This window comes from Arvicanthis niloticus, chromosome 25 (assembly GCF_011762505.2).
Source record: "Arvicanthis niloticus isolate mArvNil1 chromosome 25, mArvNil1.pat.X, whole genome shotgun sequence".
Lineage (NCBI taxonomy): Eukaryota > Metazoa > Chordata > Mammalia > Rodentia > Muridae > Arvicanthis > Arvicanthis niloticus.
In genome coordinates, this window is record NC_133433.1 from 27,232,706 (window position 1) to 27,254,014 (window position 21,309).

General features: G+C 36.5%; 1 protein-coding gene and 1 long non-coding RNA gene across 3 annotated transcripts in view; one reads left to right on the forward strand and one right to left on the reverse strand.

The window, feature by feature from the left end:
- Xkr4 (XK related 4) overlaps positions 1-21,309 on the reverse strand; it is a 374,383-nt gene that overhangs the window by 184,945 nt on the left and 168,129 nt on the right. The window lies entirely within an intron of this gene.
- LOC143438401 (uncharacterized) overlaps positions 2,009-21,309 on the forward strand; it is a 54,427-nt gene continuing 35,126 nt past the window's right edge. The window contains exons 1-2 of the long non-coding RNA XR_013107261.1: positions 2,009-2,175; positions 5,786-6,011. This is a non-coding gene — a long non-coding RNA (uncharacterized LOC143438401). The remainder of the gene's footprint in view (positions 2,176-5,785; positions 6,012-21,309) is intronic.

The following is a 21,309-nucleotide window of genomic DNA, read 5'->3' on the forward strand; positions in this document are numbered from 1 at the left end:
TTCCTGACAGTAATTTGGAGGCATCTTGGGTTTGGTTGACTGGAAATGAAGATTGCTGTGTTCCCTACAGGTTTATTTCCCTGTATTACTAGCATTAGTACCATGTTTGCATAGTTTTATGCTTGATGATAATCATTTTTTGCACAATATATAAAATTTATATGCTCATGACCATTGTGAGGTACCACATCCAGTCTGGGTAAATAGAGTCTAAAAACTGGAGTTGCCAAATGACATAGCCAAAATACAAAGTTAATTATCCTTTTCAGCCACCAAACATATAGATGTATATTGCTTAGGGGTTGATATATTTTCTGAAAGATTCACCATTAGCCGACTTTGTGGTACATGACACAGAATGCATTTTTATGAGCTAAAATGGGTATGATGTCACTGGAGATAAAATTTTATGGGACAACATCATTCTTGAGGACCATTAGTGATCAGGTCATTGTTAAAAGGCATAGACCTTTCAGGCTAATTTGAAAGAGATAAAAAAATTCTCTCTGACACTGCTCTGATGTTTTGTACCATCCTTAAATTCTCTAGAACAACATTTCTAGAAATCCTCACTACAGGAGTATCAGGTCCCAATGCTGCATAATACGGTGGCCAGGCTCTGTATAGCCACTTACAAATTTAACATGAGGCACTATGGGAGTGGAGTTTTATTGATAATTAAAATTTAAATTTGAAAGCTATAGGTGAGGAGCCGGGTTTAGACCTTCTCCTTGGGTGCCTATCTTTATTAGCTGATTATCATTTGGCTGCCTCTTTGTTTTCTATTTTGTCTGATCTTATTTCGTAGCTTTACAAAAATGCAAATAAAGTATTTTAAATTTTAATAATCTTATTTAAGTATTTAATCTCATTTTTATTATCTCTGACATTATAAACTCACTCCTTTTCTCTCTCTTAATAAAGCATTGAGAGAAGGTGAGAGACAGTAATTTAGACCTCACCTCATCACAGGTATTCTTAAAGAGTGATCTTAACCTCAAGGTGTCAATCTTTTTTTACATTTATTTTCTCTTTCTACACAACTATTGCTCTTCAGAAAAATCTTCTTCACCTAGAAGTCCTCCAGTATCGGTGGGAGTTGGGGGTCATTATCCTTACTGGATTGAGGTCACTATTCTGCCTTGACTTTTGTCTTGCAGGTTCTCAAGAGAAAACATCTTATTGCCCCACATTGGTGATATCTCAAAAAAGATAGAGCAGCACCTATCCCCTATCTAGAAATGTCAATACACTGCCACTCTACCATGTCTCCTTTCAATGGTACATTAAACTCATTGGTCACTTGTTCATAAATATCCTTTCCAGTCCCCCAAACCTTCACTATCCAAACATTTTCATCACTATTGCCTCAATTTGTTTTATATGGCTATAACAGGATGCCTGAGACTGAGCCACTTATGAAAAACAGACAAAACTCAAGGACTTATGTATGTCATAACAACCTTCTTCCCTAAGAGTATCTTAGTGAAGGTAGAATCAAGCCCCCCCCTCCCCCCACTTCTTCACAGTTTCTACCTCCTGTTGACACCGTTCCAGAGAGGATTAAATTTTAACAGGAACTGTGGAGGAGGCAACCATCCAAAATATGGTTCCACTGAGTTTATTTACTCTTGAAATTCATATCACTCCACTTTAACTAGCAATCCTAAAACTATCCACCACTCAGAAAAGCCCACTCAAGAACTTTGGATGCTGCACACATCCCATTCTCTGACTCGCTTCTACTATAAGAAACAGCTTCATTTTCACCCAAACATGGCTCCTGCTACTGTGTTTTACTAGTGAGAGTTTCCCAGCACTCATTCTTTCAGGCTCTATCTCCTTTTTCTTCTATGCAGCAGAGTCTGCTACCCATCATTGTAAGTTCCTCATTTACTAATAGTTTCAACTCCCTTCTTTTTTTGACCTCTGTCACTTGCCTGGCTGACCTGAAGCCAAAAGCAATTGATCTGCCTTGTTATCCTTTTACTTTAAGAGCTACAGTGTGCAGCTGGAAAAGTCACCGGATCAACTGATAATGGCCACAAACCTGTGGTTCTTGAAATTCTTGGGGCCATCAAAACTCCTACTACACAGTGCTGCTGGTGTCCATAATCTCCTTCAGCTCTCCTCTCCAGGAAGTTGCTCCGCTCCTGTAGGAACTCCTCTAGCTCGGTATGCCAAAGTACTTTTATTTATATGTTTCTGTTAGTTATAGTTTTTTTTTAATCACAGCAACGGGAAAGTAACAGACACAGTAAACAGTTTCCAGCCTCTTCTGCTACTGCAGTGTTTCCTCTGTGTTCTCAGCTTTGGTGAATTATGAATCTGACTTTTTTTTCCTCACACTGGGCTATCACAACAGCGCATGACTCACTTTCCCCTGTATCTTTCCCTATACATTTTACCTTTCCATCCTAAGTCATTAAAGTTCAGTCCACACTTGTTTTACGTGTACTCCTGTACCTTTTGTTATAGTCTCATTCATTTTTAGGCACAAAGCTATCTTTAAAACATCTGTTTCTCTGAAACAAAAGTAATAATATCCTTAACTGACATTCCTTAGTGATTCTCTCTTAATTATTGACACTTTTAGGATTAAGTTCACATTCTAACATCTTTGACCTCTAGAAGGGCTCTCTGGTCAAGGCATGTACCTACATATGCCTTTTACCTCCTTAAATGATGATCATGGCCCACTCAGCTCTCATCATCTCATTTGTGACAAGGCTATTTTTCCTCCTTTGTCTTGTGCTGTTCTGTGCTGCCAGGAATATCTTTATCCTCTATTTTTTCCCAGTGGGTACTTATTAGCACCTACTTATTAAAATTAGCAGAGCCAGACAAATCTGTTTTGAGAATCATTCTGTAAAATCACTGGCTGGTGCTTTCCAAAATGTCAGGAATCAAAAACAGGGAGATAAACCTATTCTAGATTGAAGAAATGTAAGGACTAAATGTAGTAAGTGGATACAGGCCGGACACCATCCTAAGCAAGAGAAGATGCTGTAAGAGTTGGGCAATTGAAGAACCTAGAATGTGTAGTGCATATCACGCTGGATGTGGATCAGTCTTAATTTCTTGAATGACTGTCACATTAGAGAACAACACTGATAATATCCATCAAGTATTTAAGGGTTAAGGACAATGACATCTCAAATCTATTGTATGTCAAAATTAAATTTTCACGTGAATTATTATGATGCTACATATGTTTATACCATGTTATTATATGTATATATGTAGGTGTATACATAAGTATGAAGAGGGACTCTGAGAGTAGGAGCAAAATGAAAGAGAAGGAGAGTAATAAACAGGTTAATGCGTTAATTTTGCTGAATTTGGCAGAAAAATATTTAGGAGATTCCTGTATTAACCTACTGACTTTCTGTGACTTTGAAGTTCATTTTATGAAAATTAAAAAAGAAGTTCTAGGATACTTTGATTCTAGCTTTGTAATATTGGTTAAGTAGATGTGAGAGATTCTGTTCTAAACATCACTTTTGGCATGTAAGAGCTAAAATTAAAAAGTGTTATAGAATTTTTATAGTATAAATATTTATTGAAACTCTCTGAATAACAAGCTTCTGTCAGCACCTTCTTCACTGGCAAGATATTATGGTGGGCTTCAGCACTTACATCAAGTGCCCAAGTTTCTATCCCTATAGCATCATCAGTGATATTATGGTAAAGAATAATTTTGAATAAGTCATAAGATAGACTTAAATGTTGGATTTGCATATAGCTGTTTATTCTTAGATGTGGCTTTTGGTGTCTTTCTCTCCCTCAATGCTCTTCTCCCACCCCTACTGCCATCACTGTAGTGCACACAGGAAGGAGTCATGAATGCACATTTACAAGTATCAAACCCTTACTCTAAGGACAAAGAAAGTTGTAATGTGGGGAAAGGCTTAAATATTTCCCTTTCCTGAAAAAAGTTATTTTTGTATTTTCTCTTCTATTAAAATGTATTTAGTTTAAAATGTTTCTAGATAAAAGCCAGAAAATTATGCTGTAAATATGAATATAAAGAAAAGAAAGCTTGTGTGTGTTCTCCCCAGAGGTCTGGCAGAAGATGTCTGGGGAAAAAAATCATCCAGACATAGCCCTCTTGAGAAACGTCTTAGGTTACTTCATTATCTATATGTCTAGGAGGACTGATTTTGCATATTTGTAAGAGAAAGTACTGTCCACAAAATTTTATAGTTTGAAAAATTCCCCTGCCCTTATTTTCTTCAGTTTTCTAGTAAAATGGCAAACCCGATCTTTTTCCTATAAGGACATAATTTTGCAATTCACAATGATATTCCATAACTCTTTATGCTAAATCTCAAAATTTGAAATGCAGAATTCTCTATGGCAATGGTACATTGGTATAGCATTTTTTGAGGGCAAGAGTTCTCCTGTTTCAAACTCTGTTATGTATTAGGCATATAGTGAGTTTTAACTAATACATTTTGTGGCTATAGCATTATGGTAATCCATCTTGTCTTAAGCAAACATTTTATTCTTCCTGAATGTTGAATGCAAATGTTAGTGTAATATTGTATTTGCCTTAAAATTGTAGTCCTATATTGCTCATTCATTAGATCAGATGTTCTCACTTTGCATTCACAGATGGTTCCCAAGCACCCAATGACTCTTTTGTTGCTTTGTTCAGGATGTTGCAGCAGTCCTGCTCCTAGTCTGTGACAATCCCAAACTCCAATTCAGAAAAGGAAGAGCTCCTTGAAGCACTGATCTATAATATCCTTAAACATCCAAGATGCTTCAAAGGACATTTTCTGTTGCTTACTTTACAGATGAAGTAATTGATAGCCTAGATAATGAAGACCTGCTCAGGGTCATACAATTGAATATCTAAGAATCGACAATCCAGAATTCTTAATTCTTATCTATTCTTCCTTTTATGTATAATTGCAGTCTTTCTTTCGTTTAAAACATTTTAAACTTTTAATTAGATGTGCATATGCGTGTGCATGTGTGCACATGCATATGAGATGCAGGTGTCCATGGAGTCTAGAGATGTCAGGTTCCTTTGGAGCCGGAGTTCTAGGAAATTCTGAGTCACCTGACATGTGTGCTGGTAATCTAACTCAGGTTCTCTGCAAGAACAGTATGTGGTCTTAACCTCTGGCCGTCTTTTCAGGCCAAGCAGTGTTCTTTTAGTATCTGTCACCTGACTCTATAAAGAGGTATTTGATCCAAAGCAAAAGGTGTAGTGAGTGTGATAATTGCTGATTCTGTTTCAGTTTTCTTTCTTCATGTCCACAGTCTTGATGTCTCCACTGATAGTATGCAGTGTTATGGAATCTCTTTTTATTTAGGTGTATAAGATGCACTTTTAATCTTAGCAGGAGATAGAGTTTAGTAGTTTTACTCAAGTAATATTCATTGATATTCCAAATTTCTAAAGGAACCAGATTCCAGCACTGGGCTTCTAGGTTTTGTCTGCATTTGTTTCCTTCACAAGGAAAATAAAATCCAGGGACTGAAAAAGATACTAAGCCATTTATAACTGAAATGAGTTCTTTATAGTCTTAACAAGTAATTATGCCTAAGCTATCACTTTCTGCCCAATACTTAATCTATACTTTCCTGCTAGTAATGCAATGATGCAATTTATTTGCTCCAATGGATGCTGAAAGACTCTTCTGCACACTCTCTAGCTGCACCAACTTTGTGGCTATGTGAATAGCTTCTAAAGAGCAAAATAAAATGTGTGCAATGCTGTATCCTCAAGATGATAGATACACTCTCATCTTTGTCTTTTCCTTCATGCCAGCTGGAAACCTGACTTGTTGATAAAGTATTCACCTTCAATAGGAGATGAAGATGAGTAATAAGAACAGTGGACAAGCAGCTATCAATTGCATTTCAATAAAGCAATGAGAAAAACATACATAAAAAGAAAAAAAGAACATTGGACAAGATATATGAACACTGGGTTGCTCTTTAAGGGTCCTCTCCCTACCAGCTCTGATCAACTTCTCCAAGATTTGCATAAAAAGGTATACATTTTTATTTATACAATCGTTGTTTTGAATTATTCTGTTGCAGCAGGCAAACTGATAGACTATGAATTGCAATTTTTATTTAATATCATTTAATCAAATTCTTAATAGATTTGTATAAAATAACAAAATGGAATATACCTTTCACTGGGATGAATATAATGTGAATGAATAGGATCAATAAATCTGTCTATTTCAAGCTAGTCATGACTAGACAGATAATTAGTATTTATGCTCCATTCAAAAGTTTTATTATCATTTGGTTTTGGCAGTATATTTGAAAGACACAGTCTTCACTTTAAAAAGAAGCTGAGGTACAGTAAGTATCAAGGGAATGCACCTTGTAGTGGGCCACATTAATCCATAAATCTTAGATCCATTAATTTGTTTACAGCTTTATCTTCATATAACACTTTTCCTTGCCTCAACTTATATTTCTAGCCAAACTTGGGTATCTAAAGTTCAATGCAAGAATTAATGTATTGTGGTTATTCTTTTGTTCCTGCTATTAGGATATACTAGATTTTCAATCTTATTCTTTACTTCCAAGTGTCTCTGAAAGCAATATATACTCTGAATAAAGGGAAAGATCAAGATCATAACTGTCTATTGATTCTTTACTGGTATGAATATGTCTTAGTAGAAACACCTATCTTATACACAGAATGAGACACATATAAAAGTGTTAGATTCATGTGCTGTCTTAAGTGATTCCATTGATTTGACATGGGGTAAAACCAATATACAGAAAGAAAATAAGGGGCTGGAGAGATGGATCAGTGGATAAGAGCACTTGTTGCTTTTCCTAAGGACACAGATTCAATTCCTAGCACCTATGTGACATTAAATTAAACGTCTAAAATTTTATTGTGAAGCTTATTGTGACAGTAAAATATGTTTCAAAATTTGTAGGACACAATGGAAACAATACAGTTTCTGTTGGCAAAGAAAAAATCTCTGATCAATGTTTTGCAAAAGTACCTCAAGAATATTTGATAGTGTAGAAGGAATGCAGGAAAGCATGAAGCAAAAATAGTAAAGACTGGAGCCAAAGTCAATGGCATAAGGAACTGAAAATAAGAGAAAGCCAGTAAGATGGTTGGTTTTTTTAAACACTGACTTTGACAAGACTTGAAAAGGAGAAAAGAGAAGAAACCGTAAATGGACTCTAAGTTCTTATCATTATACCTACAGATTATACCACAATAGATGGTGAATAATACAGAGATCACATAGTAGTTAATGTACAGATAATAAGACACTGGCCAGTACTCAGCTCAAAATGGGACATCTGAACCATACCACACCCTCAAGGCTCAAAGATAATCATGGAAAATGTGGCAAAATGTTTGTCACAGGCAGAGTGGGTGGACATCTGAAAAAAAAAAAAACTAATAATTTCCTGGATATGACAGAGTTTCTCCACTCATGAACTCATATAGTCTGTGACTACATGTACAAGATCTATGCATAATCAAGCCAACCAAAATCCCAGCATGAATGAAGGATGGGATATTGAAGCTCTACCCCTCAATAAAGAGATATCGGCGATTGATGGCTATTGGCTGGAAGGAAGGTCAGTTTTCCTCAAGGGTGTAGACCCTGAGAGGTTACCAATGTTCCTGTAGATATCCTATACCCATAAATACACATGAGGTATTAGGTGGAGTCAGTAGAGGAAGACATGAAGTTAGGAGAGAATCATGGTGGGGAGGGCTAGAAAAGCGATTAGAAAGGAAGAACTCGAGGTAGATTTGATCAAACCACATTCTCCTTATGCATGAAATTCTCAATAAAAAAATAATAAGGAAGGAGAACAGGCATCATGATGGAAAGAAAAGGCATGAACAGTATATGCAAAGAAGTCTGACACTTAAGATAAAATGTACTACTTCCACCAGAAACTCCCATAATTCTTCCACATGAAATATAATTTGAAAATTCTACTAGTGTTTAAAAAATTAAAGGCCATCCAAGAATTACTATAGTCTTTTAATATAACTTTAGATCTTGGATGGTAATCACTCCAATATTTCATCTTTTTTTTTTCCCCTCAAGATTGCTTTGACTATCTGAGGTCTTCGGTGGCTCTATTTACATTTTAAGATGTTTGTCTCCAGGCCAACATTGCATCTCTCTTTGGTTTAAAGAATTAATTCCAGTCTATACAATGGCTTAGAAAATACAAGTGTTGAGAACTTTTTCTAGTTTATTTTATAATGCTGAAGTTACCTTATTCTAAAACTATAGAGCTAAATACATATAAATAAAATTATAGATCAAGATGCCTTTTAAATACAGAAGCAAATTCTTTAGCAAAATATTGGCAAGTAGAATTAAGTAGTTCAGAAAAAACTACACATTATAAGCAACAGAGTTTATTCTAGAGATGTGAAATTATTTTATATTTACATATCAGTTTAAAAGTCTAAGGATAGAAAATCATAAAATTATATTAAATGATACATATAAATAATCTGTAAAAGCCAACATTTATTCAAAATATAAAAGAAAAACTCAGAATATTAAAGTAAAACATAAAATATAACCTATTCATAATATGATGGTAATATCAGAGTAAGAGACACTTCTATAACTTTATATGAATATCTATAAAAATATCTATTTGGTCCCTATTTGTAGATGACATTATTTTCTAAGTGAAAAAATCCCATTGAATATAAAATCAATAGTACAACACTCTTTCTTGAGGTATGAAGTCAGTTCAACTGGCTAAGGTCAAACAACCACATGCAGTAGTGTTCTCACTTGACAGCAATAGATACTGGACACTGGAGCTAACATTCTTACCTCTTATACCATTCACATGGATGAAGCACCTAGGTATGTATTTGAACTTTTAGATCTCCATGATACAAGTGAGAAGCATGTCTTAAATAAGGCACAAGGTTTACTAAGTTATTGCATTAGAAAACAAGGCACAGTGAGGCTATCAGTTCTTTCACCAAATTGATATAGAGTTTTAACATTTAATATATATCCCCACAATTAGAAATGCATCTTAGCTTTGAATATATAGCATGAAGTTGCTAAACTTATACTGAACAAAGGAGAAATTTTTTTTTAGAACAGGCAAACATTCTTAAATTTGAAACCAAAAATATGAGCCACGAGAGAAGATTAATGAAAACATTTGTATCAAAATTACAGATTTTATTCTTCAAAGGGCACATAATGGAGGAGATTATATTACCAGAAAATGCATAATGCCATCTTTACTGATGATCTGAGTTCTGTTCTCAGGATCAACATGATGGAGAGAACCAATTTCCTCAGGCTGTTCTCTGACCTCTACCAGCATGCATTCAATTAATAAATGCAAACAAATATTTTAAAATAAAATATTTACAAATTAAATATCTGGCCAAGGACTAATATCTAGACTGCATATTGACAAAAATAAATAAATAATATAGCCAGAGTTAGAAAAAATGAAGAGCTTTTCTAGGTATATGAATATGAAAACGCCAAAGTATTATGTGTAAAGATATTTATCACCATAACCTATTAGAGAAGCAAACCAAACCCACTTAGTAAGAGAAAGATCATACTGTTGATACATGCAGCAAATTAGTTGTCTCTCCAGATAAATATGCATGATGAAAAAAAATACATCAAGCCTTCAAATAATAATCTGGGCAACTTTATTTATACTTTATGCATGCAGTATGATCATATATATATACTCAGTGCATTTACATTTACATGTGAGTGAATGTATGTGTACTACATGGGACAGCCAAAGATTGTTATGGGATATTTTCCTTAATGGCTGTTCACATTATTGTTGGGGTCAGAGGATCTCATTGAACCTGGAGCTCACTAGTTCTGCCTGAGTGGCTGGCCAGTGAGCCTCAGGGATCTCCCTGTATCTGCTTCCACAGAGCTGGCATTATAGGCATGTGGCAAATAGCCAGCCCTTGATAAGGCTTCTGGGCATCCAAGCTCAGGTCCTCAGGCTTGGGCAGCAAGCACTGTACAGGCTGAATGAACTATCTCTCCAGCTCTTTTATAGAGAACAGAATAATTGTTGCTACTATTCAGACTGTGGGTGAAAAATGGGGATTGAAATTGGCTGGGAAGGGTAACTTGAGGAGCTCTCCTGCTGGGATGTCACGTTCAGCCTTTCCAGGAGTTGTCCATTGGGCCAGCTGAGTAAAAGGAACAAGAATATTTCATAGCTGCATGTCAACTTGCAATTTTCTTCAAACAAAAAAAAAATGAAATTAAAAATACAGTAGAGAGAAGAGAGTTGGAGGAACCAGTGGATGTCTACTTTAAGACATTTTGCTCTAGACACAGTGTAAATATTCTCCAACTATAAAATTCATTATTATTTGGCACACAATAAGGCTGAGGCTGAAATTACTTTCACAAGTGAATTAAAATATCTGGTTTCATTCCAGAAAGCACCTTCAGGATCCATTGTAGAGGCACTATTTTGGAAAATTTGAACATAAAGTTCTTAAGTGAATTAAATGAATTTTACATCCCTTACTTTTCTTGGCAACACAGTTGGCTATTATTTTTTAATTAACTGCAAAACAGCAAAGCTTAAAATTAAGTCACCAGGCATTGTATTCTTCGCATACAACAGAGCTCTTTCCCTTAGCCTTTGAAAGCTGAATCGTAGCCTTTGTGTGTGCCTGAATGCTTGGCATTCCCGTGGAGAGGACAGAATGCCCTGAAAATGGATAGCAATTCCCCTTAATCTTCTTGTATATATGGGAGGAAAGAAAAGGTGGAGATAGGCCCTGGGCAGTGAGATTTGTTGGGTTCTAACAGTAAGGCAGAGTGCTCTCCCATTTTTCTAACTTGGATAGGAAGTGGAAAGCCTTTGGGGAGAACAGATATGAAGGGGAGGAGGGCACAGCAGGTTATTGTCCTCCTGCAAATAGCTAGCTACCAGTGACTCCACACCAGAAGCTACTACTATCAAGGGACCGCACTGCACTGTTTGCCAGCACAGAGCTCTCTGGGGAGCAGGGCACAGCTGGATGTTTTGTTTGTTGGTTGGAATCTAATGGCTTCTTATGTATTGAGGTGGCTGATGTCTGCATGCATGTCAGAATGGGCATGCAAGTCTGAAGTCTCGAGCATTTTGTTATGCCAAGTTTGAGTATAGCCTCAAACTTAGCAATGCCACACAGATGGTCTCTTTAAAACTAACCCCTCACCAGCACCTGATCAGTAAACATGCAGACTGGGCCCCAACATCTGCATTTCTATTCTGCTCCTCTATATTTCAATTTATTTTGTTGTTAAAAGTAGTGATTTTTTTTTATATTTTTAAAAATTAAATCTATGTTATTAGTGAAGTCCATCTTTACCAGCTCCCTGCAAAGTCTCTCCTACCTCTTTGTAGGATCTCCCTGAAGGACACAGTGTTTGTATTCCTCCATCTCCTGGTTAAGCCTAGGAGACCTGGTGGAACAAAGCCTATGGTGGATTTCTGTTTTTGGTACTCACAATAGAGAGAAATGAGAAATGGACACATTTTGATGTCAGGCAGCAGTCTGAGAGATGAAGCAGGCAGTGCTAAGTAGTGTGACCTGTCCACTTAGCCAAATCCAGAATGACATGAGGGGGGAGGGGATGAGCTTTTAGACAAGAAGTGGGGAATATCTTGATTAAATTAACTGATGTAGAAGGACCCATCTTAGTTCTGGGCAGGACTGGGCAGGGAGGGCCTTTAGTCTGTATAAAATGGAGAAAGGAACTAAACAGCAGGATGTATTAATTGCTCTCTGTTCTAAGTTGTGGACATGACACAAACAGCTGTTTCAAGCTTCTGCTGTCCTGACTTCTCTTAAATTGCAAGCTGAAATGAACCCTTTATGCAATAAATTCATTGGGCATGGCATCCAACTACAGGAACAGGAATTCCAACTGAGACATGATTTCCAGTGCACTTAACTTACTTCTCATTTTTAGGAACTCCATATTTCCATTTGTAGGCTGATTCTACCGTCCTCAGCTTCAGTCCTTCTCAGACACTCTTTGTGAGGATTACTGCTTTCTCCCAGACTGTCAGTTCTCCTAGCACAGACATTTTACAGTTGCTGCCGTAAGGGGCAGAGCCTGGGGATAATCTGACAATATCTGTGGGAGTTCCTTCCATAAAAACATATGCCATGGCTATTCTCAACCTAGATGAGCAGGGCCCTCTGCATCACTCTTTGAAGGCACAGAGTCAGTAATGCCCTGGGGATTCCTGGGGGCCTTTCCCTATTTCTACCAGAAGATAAGCATGAGAATGTTTCTCAGTGTCCAGGCATAAGTCACTGTTGAACTGGAGATGTGATTGCCTTGCATAAATGAGGTGCTGAGTTCAAAGCCTCATACTACTAAGAAGGACAGTGAAGACTAATGCCCCTATTGATGTTGACTTTATGTGCTTTTAAGGATGGAATAAGGTACAAGTGATGCTGTGTGCCTCATCTTACACCACTACACTACCTGATCAGTTCCCAAAATCAGTGTTAATCTTATACCTCTACACCCACATGCTTTGGGGGAAGTCAGGTGGCATGCTATGAAGATACTCATGCAGCCACATAGCAAAGAGGCTAAGACCTATTTCCAGAAGCGGTAGGGGAGATGTGCTATATCAATAGCCGAATAGGTGAAGTCAGCTTGGAAATGGATTCTGCAATCCAATCAAGCCTTTGTATGGTATAGCCCTGGGTGATTTTTCTCAGCAATCTCATGCCTCTCTGAGCTGGAAATCACCACTCTACTGTGTTAATTCTGAATTTCTGATCCATGGAAATTAGGAGAAAATAAACATCGAACTTTAAAATCATTCCAACCAATCACCAAAATTTAAGATAATGTTTACAAATGTCAATGAGGTGTCACATTTATACAAGTTAGCATATTTATAACTATGATTCCTATGCGTTATTTCTCTTCTCGTGTCTAAAACCTCTATACCTCTTACCAGAGAAGTAGGCGATAGAAACTTCTCCAGTCATCAGTATAGGATGGACGGAAAGGAGTACAGTTTTGCACTTGTCTGTTACATGTTTTCAATTTCTGTTACCAGCCCCATCTTCTCTGAGGAATCATAGTGGGATAGATAGGCCGGAGGTTCAGCCCTAAAGAAGAATTGTTTGGATTTCTCACAGTAACAATCAACAGAAGCAATGACTGGCTTTGTCCCTTTTCTCTTTCTTAGTAATGTCTCAATATCACCAGCTGTTTAATGGACTGGACTTGCTTCTGAACCAAGAGCAACAGGCAAGAGGTGTACACAGATAGCATCTACAAATATATAAATATTCATTCATTCACACATATATATGTATATATCATATATATGAATATATATGTATATACGTATGTATATATGTGAATTCACATATGTATATATGTGAATATATGTATATATCATATATATGTGAATATATAGATATGTATATATCATATATATGAATATATATGTGAATATATGTGAATATATATGATATACACATATCTATATATTCACATATATATGATATATACATATATATGTATATATCAAATACAAAACTATGCCTTTCTAATTATACTTAGAGTTCACCTATGGAAAAGACAGATCTGCCATGCCTTTTAGCTACAGGAAAATAAGACTGACTATTCTGCTCCACAAACATTTTAGTGACCCTGAAAGCAAATTATTTTAGGACAAAAATATGAGGGTGTTGATTACAATAATGTGTTACTGATTTTGTTGAAGTAAAGAAATATGACATTTTCAAATAATACATAATTTGTGAATTATGTGTGATTTATTACTTAGCAAGTGATTCTGATCCAGAGCCTAATGTTAAATCTTGTACATGAGTATTGATTGATCTTTCTCTGAACTGCAGTCATTTATAAGCCATATAAATAATACTTCTGTGCCTTTTGATTTTAATGAGTTGGAAGCACTCACAGCAATGTCAGAGGATGAAGATAGAATATATTTACTTAGTAATTTGTAAACTTTATGTATAACTTAAAAATATGTAGGCATGATGGGGTGGAGAAATGGATCAGCAACTGACAAGTGCTTACTGTTCTATCAGTGGAGCAGAGTTCAAATCTGAGGGCCAACAATAGGAGACACCTAAAATGCCTCTAATTCAAGTTTAAAAAGATCTAAAGCCTGATACTGGACTCTGTGAGCAGCCTCTGCCATACATGCATACATACACGCACATACACACACACATACACACACATATGTGTATATGTATATATATATATACATAAATAAAACAAATTTCTAAAATCTATTTATTTATGATAGATTGACCTCCTGTGTATTTTCCTACAACCTAGAATGCTATACAACTGTGTATATGTCTAGGCATATATTTGTACCTACACCATAGCTTTGTCTGTTTTCAGTTAGTATACTAGTGATTTGCTTTTCAATTCGATTAAACAGTCATTAACCATTTACTAGTAACATGTTGGCCTATTGGGTTTATAAAGGATGATGGCATCTATGAGATGTGTGCAATGGCACAATGACTGTTTTGAAGATTATATATCTGTAGTTTAAGCTGACTTCAGTGAGGCTTTAGTGTTCTCCATTCAGGATGTGCTATATAAATCCAAGCACAGCCATCTTACCTTCCCATGTGCGTCTTCTGAGTGCTGTCAACCTCAGTTATTTGGAAAGACAATTGATGCATCGTGGTCCTTCTTGGTTAAGCCCTCTGTTAATATCTTCAAAACAATAGATGGTCCTGACAATACTGTGGTTTGCATAGCTATGTGTATGTCTAAGTGCACTTTTCTGTTGTCTGGTTGGCTTTATTTTGTTGTTCCCTTTCCAGTTCAGACTTGGGATATTGTTGCTTTTCTATGATATGCAATAAAATAAAAATAATTGCTCTCTTTGTACAACAGAATGATTTTGATTGCAAAACAGAACAATAGATAATGATTTGTTTCTGTCTTGAAATTTCAAAACTAGCAATTATTGTGTCTAATATTTACCAAAATAATGTAAATCAAACTTCTATTTACTTTAAAAACGAAGAAAAATGGCTCATTTCTATAGTCAGACTCTCAAAATCTGTAGGGTTCAAAGGACTGAGTAGCGAGTAGAAAAAAATAAATACAGATTTTATCATCGGATCTTTAAAAGCCAATGAATGTAAGGATCTGAATTTCAGTTTGCCAGGGTTCAAGCTGTTTTCTACAAAAGGTAGATGATGGGGATAGGGGTTATTGATTTCTACATTAAGTTCTTCTTTCTTCGCCAGTTTTTATATCACAGTATTTAGTACTATCTGCAGCTACTTGAACACAGGGGATTAGAAGGGCACATAATCTTCTTGGACATTTTACAGGCCACTTGAATAACACCCAGAACTTTCTGTGTTGGAGAACATACAGTGTATTCCTGAGGTTGGTAAAAGTACTTTTGGCTTTACATCATGTAGTGGCAGTGTAAGTAAGCACTGTTGATGCCATGTGACCATGGTCTCAGAGTCCCAGGAAAATAATGACACTCTAAATACTGTGGCAAGTGCACTTCTGTTAGTGGAGATGGACTATGTGGAATGATTTTAATCTTTCAAGAAAAGGACTTGTTTTCCTTTAAAAAAAAATTGCCAGAGGCCTTTAAAAAAATCCCAGTTTGAGAAACACTATTAAGAGAGATTTGCAAGAGTTAATGTTCAAGAAGCATAAAAATATTATTAATGTTAATGAAACATTTGTTAGTGTTTTAAAAAATGAACAAAAAATGAAAGCAGATGTTCCACATAGAGAAAGACAGTTGGAAGGAAAGGTTGGCTCAGGAGGCTGTCTTTAGCCAGTGATTCCTCAGTAAGCACTGTGCATTCTAAAAGGAATACGACAAAAAGAACCCCACATTTCCCAGCTTTAGTTGAAATGTACCACATGATTTGAAATAGTTGCTATAAACTTGGTATGAACTCAACAAACATTTTTAAAATTTGCTTGGCAGGGCAAACTGCTCAACAAGACATGTGTAAGTAGACATAATATCCTGTTGAAATACAGATACATTTTATTACAAACTATCAGTGCTATGGATCTAGGTCCTCAGTTGATGCATATATTTCTCTTTAAAATAGCCCAGTCGTAAAGAAAGATCATTCAAGTTGAAAATGATTAAGATTATTTTCTGACATTTCCTACCTTAGTTACATCTAACCTAAAATGCTTTTATTGTTCATATCTAAATGAATATATTTACTATATCATATATTGAAAGAGCTAAGGACATTCACATACCAGTTTTCTTTTCTTGTGTAATTAAAAATCAAACTTGATTTTCATTTCCCTTTTATTTTATTTATTTAATTTGAATTATCATATATTTGTTGATATAAAATCTACTTTATAGCAGTAGCAAGGGGGCAGCTTTCTGCAGTACTATGCTTTTGGAGATCACATGCTTGTATGTGTGTGTGTTCCTATGTGAACATGTGTGTGTATGGTACATGTGTGCATATTGTGTATGTGTGCATATGCTGTATGGGTGCATATGTGTGTGTTTATGTATATGTGTACACATGCTGTATACACGCAAATACACATGTGTGTTATGTATAAACATGTGGTTCATAGAAGTTCAAGATTAGCATTGAATATGTTCTTCAATTATTCTATACCTTAATTTTGGAATGGAGTTTCTCACTTAACTTGGAGCTCAACCGCTTGGTTTTACTAGCTAGACAGAGAAATTCAGGACCCACATTACTGTGTCTCCTCAGCACTGAGATTCCAAGCATACTGCCAATTTTTACATGTGTGTTTGGGTCTTGAACTCACATTTGTACAGCAAACAGTTTCCTGAGTGATCCATCTTCTGAGACCCTCCAAAATCACATATTTTAAAAAAGGTGTTATTGGATAATTTATTTCCATTTAGTGTCTTAACACAGAGATTTGGAGTGATCAATATTTTTACATTTTGAATTGAAATAATTTTCTTCAAAATGAAAATATCAGATTATTTTCAAAATACGTTCAGATGTTTTAGTAGCAATGATTTATGCAAAATACATAAAATTCTTTATGAAGTTTAAGTAAGATTTTAAAATTCTAATTCTATAATCTCTCCTTAGGAAAGAAGAGGTAGTTTGAGATTAGTTTCCATATTGAAATACTGTTTTTTCACCCCAGGCACACATGAAAAATCCTGTTAATATTGAAATTTGTGTTTGCTATGGATTGAAATTTGCAAACCATTAATCCTAAAATCAGAAATTACCAGTACCTTAAACAAAACTCTAAATGAACATAAGGCCTTCAATGAAGGCACTAAATTAAAATGAAGTCTGTGGAGTGAACTCCGATCTCATATGAATGGTGGCCTTAAAAGAATAAGCATTTGGGTACAGAAAGAAGCACAGCACTTAATCTTGAGGCCCATCCCATGGGCAAGTAGCAACCCCCGACACTATTAATAATATTCTGCTATGTTTGAAACAGAAACCTAGCATAAATGTCCTCTGAGAGGCTCTACCCAGCAGTTGACTGACACAGATGCAGATATTCACAGCCAAACGTTGGATGGAGGTCAGAGACCCTTATGGAAGAGTTGAGGGAAGGATTGAAGGCCCTGAAGGGGATAGAAACTCCACAGGATAACCAACAGAATCAACTAACTTGGACCTCTGGGAGCTCTCAGACTGAGCCAATAACCAAAGAGCTAGACTGAGCCCTGGCACATATGTAGCAGATGTGCAGCTCAGTCTTCACATGGGTTCCCCAAGAAACTGGAATGGGAGCTGTCCTTAAATCTGTGGGTTGACTGAGAAATCCATTCCCCAATAGGGCTGCCTTGTCTGGCCTCAGTGGAATAGGATATGCCTAAGCCTGTTAAGACTTGATGTGCCAAAGACTTGATTGTTGGAAAATACCCAAGAGGAAACACACTCTCAGAGAAGAGGAGGAGGGAGAATGGAGGAAGGGGTTCTATGATGGAAGAAAGGGGCCAGGGACAGTGTTTGGGATATAAATAAATTAATCAATTTTTTAAAAAAGTGAAAGAAGTGCAGCAAACCTGCTGCATGCACACACTTTAGTGAGCAGAGAGGTTAGCATTAGCCAGCCAAGAGCCAAGGCCCCAGAAGAACCCACAGCTGTCCATACCTTGGTGTTAGTCTCATAGATCCCAGAAGTGCACCCAAACTAACTGCCTTGCTCTGGCCATCCAGTCCTTGGCACTTCTCACAGCAGTCTTAGTGACAAATGTTCCCAGTGAAACACTGCTCTCTCTCTCTGCATGAGTTCTTTTACTCATTTGTATATCACTTCAAGTCCTGTGTTGTTCAGCATCTTCATGTAAATTGCTGGGAATATGCAAGGGCAGAAAGAAATAAATTATTCTTAAAAAATCAAGGCTATTTCTGCATTTTTAATAGTTTTTTTCTTTTAAAGCTAGGTAGCTAGGTAGCTCTATAGCCTAGGCTATACTTAAACTAGTTATGTAGGTAAGGCTGTCTTTGAACTCCCAATTCCCACACTTCAGCTTCTTCAAATGCTGAGATCAAAACATGTATTGCATGTCCATTATGTAATTTTCACATTAAGGCAACAATTCAGAACTGGATGGCATCCATATGCCCCTGCTTTTAGCTTCACTACATGTTGCTTATATCATAAAGATATAAGCAACTACACATGCATACACATGTCCACCCATTTCACACCATACACATACCCTTCTTTGGCTAATAGTACATTACTTTGATCCTGTGCTAATCACACTGATCCTGGGAAAGGGAAGCTAACACCTACTGTACTGTTTTCTTTCAAGGAGTGGAATTTTACCACCACTTCACACTATTTGAAACAGTCAGAGGAATTCTAGACATTTTAATTGAAAATTCAACTAACTGTCAAAGGGGGCAGTGGGTGTTTATCAGAAGTGTTTATGTCCAATAGCTTACATATTTCCAGACATGATTAATTAATAGAGGAAAGTAAGTCATTCCACAGCTAATTAAAATTTACTCTGAAACATAATTCTTGGAATTCTTCTCTAAAGAACAGAATAGATTAATTAACTATTTGCCATAATAGCAGCTGAACAGACACACCATCTGGAGCAAATCTGAGGGCATGAGAATGTTTATTACGTACAAACTAGTGCTGGCTGGCTGGGCCAGTGGAGTGCTATTTGGGTTTTGAAGGGACAGAAATCAAGGTTGACTAAGGTTAATGTTGGATCAGGCAGGATCACAGATGGATTGAGTGAGAACAGGCTTAATCAGAGCTGGAGGCTAGAAGAGAAAACTATGTAAGAATCCCAGATAAAATGCAAAGAGTCCAAATTTGCCATCACTGTTTTTAAGGGTTTTTAATTACACACTCACTTGACTGAGAAACATCTTTAAGGCAGAACTTACAGAGTTCTGTGCTTCACTTGCTACTCAGCTGTGTTCTCACATCAGGTTACTGTTCTGGGTTTGGTTTAAGGAACCCAGAATTTATCTCTTCTTCCTCTCCTTTTCTTTGTAAGGTCAAAAGCTGTCATCTGGGTGTTTGCTCTGACAGTGGTAACACTTGATCTATTGTTGGATGAAATGCCCCCAGCCACCATGGAAACTGTTGTGTACAGAAGAAAAATAGTTAAGGTTTTAAAAAATGATTTTATGTGCTTGAATTTTTAGCTGTCATATTTGTTTGTATACCATTTGCCTGTCTGGTACCTGAAAAGATCATAAGAGGTTGTTGTAATCCCATAAAAGATGAGTTACAGACAATTGTGAGCTGCCAAGTGGGCACTGGGAATCTAACCCATGCCCTCTAGAAGAACATCAAGTGCTCTTGGCCAATGACCTGTTTCTCTAGCTCCCAGGACATTGGTTTTTATTCTTTGTTTTTTTAATGTTTCCTTTCTCTTAGGGTCTTGCTCCACCTGAACATCTGTGTACCCAAATCTCTTCCATCCATTGTGACTACCACTCTGATGCACAAATTGGCAAACACTTCCTTCATTTAAATTTTGCCATAAAGCCTATCTCCCTGATAGATAATGTACAACTCAGAAAGGCTGCTTGTTTTCACTGAGACGCTCAGGAAGCCAGATTTCTATGGGCAGTCACACTCAGAAAGGTTATATAAGGACTCAAGTAACAATCAGTCCTACATGGTCTGATCTTGACTGACAACTAAACAGTTCCCTTATCTGTTATTCTGGTTCCAACTTACATAAACTAGTTGAAGCCAAAATGTACCCTAACCACTGCATTCCACTCCTCACTTCTCTCATTGACCTTTATCTTTATGTGATTTAAGGATGAACCTTGCGATATCATAGTCTCTTTTGATCTAAGAGGGAAGCCAGTGAATAAGGAAAAGAGATTTCAAGGATCAACAGTACCTAAAGATGTATGGGTTTAATGGAATGCTATTAAAAAATATAAAGATGTAAGAAGGATTAGAGGGAGGAAAAGGAAGGGAGGGAATGATGTAATTATTTTGTGATAAAAAAAAACAATCTGGAAATATGCAAAGAACAAAAAAAATAGAATTTGCATTTAAAGTAAATAAAAACAATAAACAAAACAAAAACCAAGACCAAAACATTCCTCACAGTATTAAAATGAGATCTGATCCTAAAAGTCAGAGGATGCATGATTGACCCCATGTAGCTAATGCAATCTTAAATAAAAGAACAAAGCCAGAGGCATCACATGCCTGAATGTAAGTCCTTGTGCAGAGGCATAGTACATCACATATCATGATACTAACATAAAAACAGACCACTGGAGGAGAGCAGAGAGGAGAGGCAAAGGCAGATCATGCAGCCATAGCCAACAGGCTATGCAGCTACAGTCAACTGGTTTTCTGCAAAGGTTCTATAGCACATACTTGAGGAAGGACAACCTCTTCAACACATGGCTCTGGGAAAATGTGATATCTCCATGAAGAAGTATTAAAGTTGATGTTGATACCTCTGCTTGTATAAACACCAACTCAAAATGGATTAACTATGTACATGTAAGTTCTGAAATTATGAAATCACTGAGAGAAGACATTGTGATTATTTAAGACAGTGGAATAGGCAATGACTTTTTAGTTGTCCCAATGCAGATAAAACAAAAGAAAAAATAGACAAATAGAATTATATAAAACTAAATGTCTAAGGAAATATCTAAAACAATCTACAGCATGGGAGAAAATGTTTGTTGATTAACTGTGGGGAGCCGACAGAAGGCAGCTATCATCCTTGCAGCCATCTTGAGCCATATACCCTGACAAGAGATTTGATTACATCAGCCTACAACAGCTGAGCACACTCTGA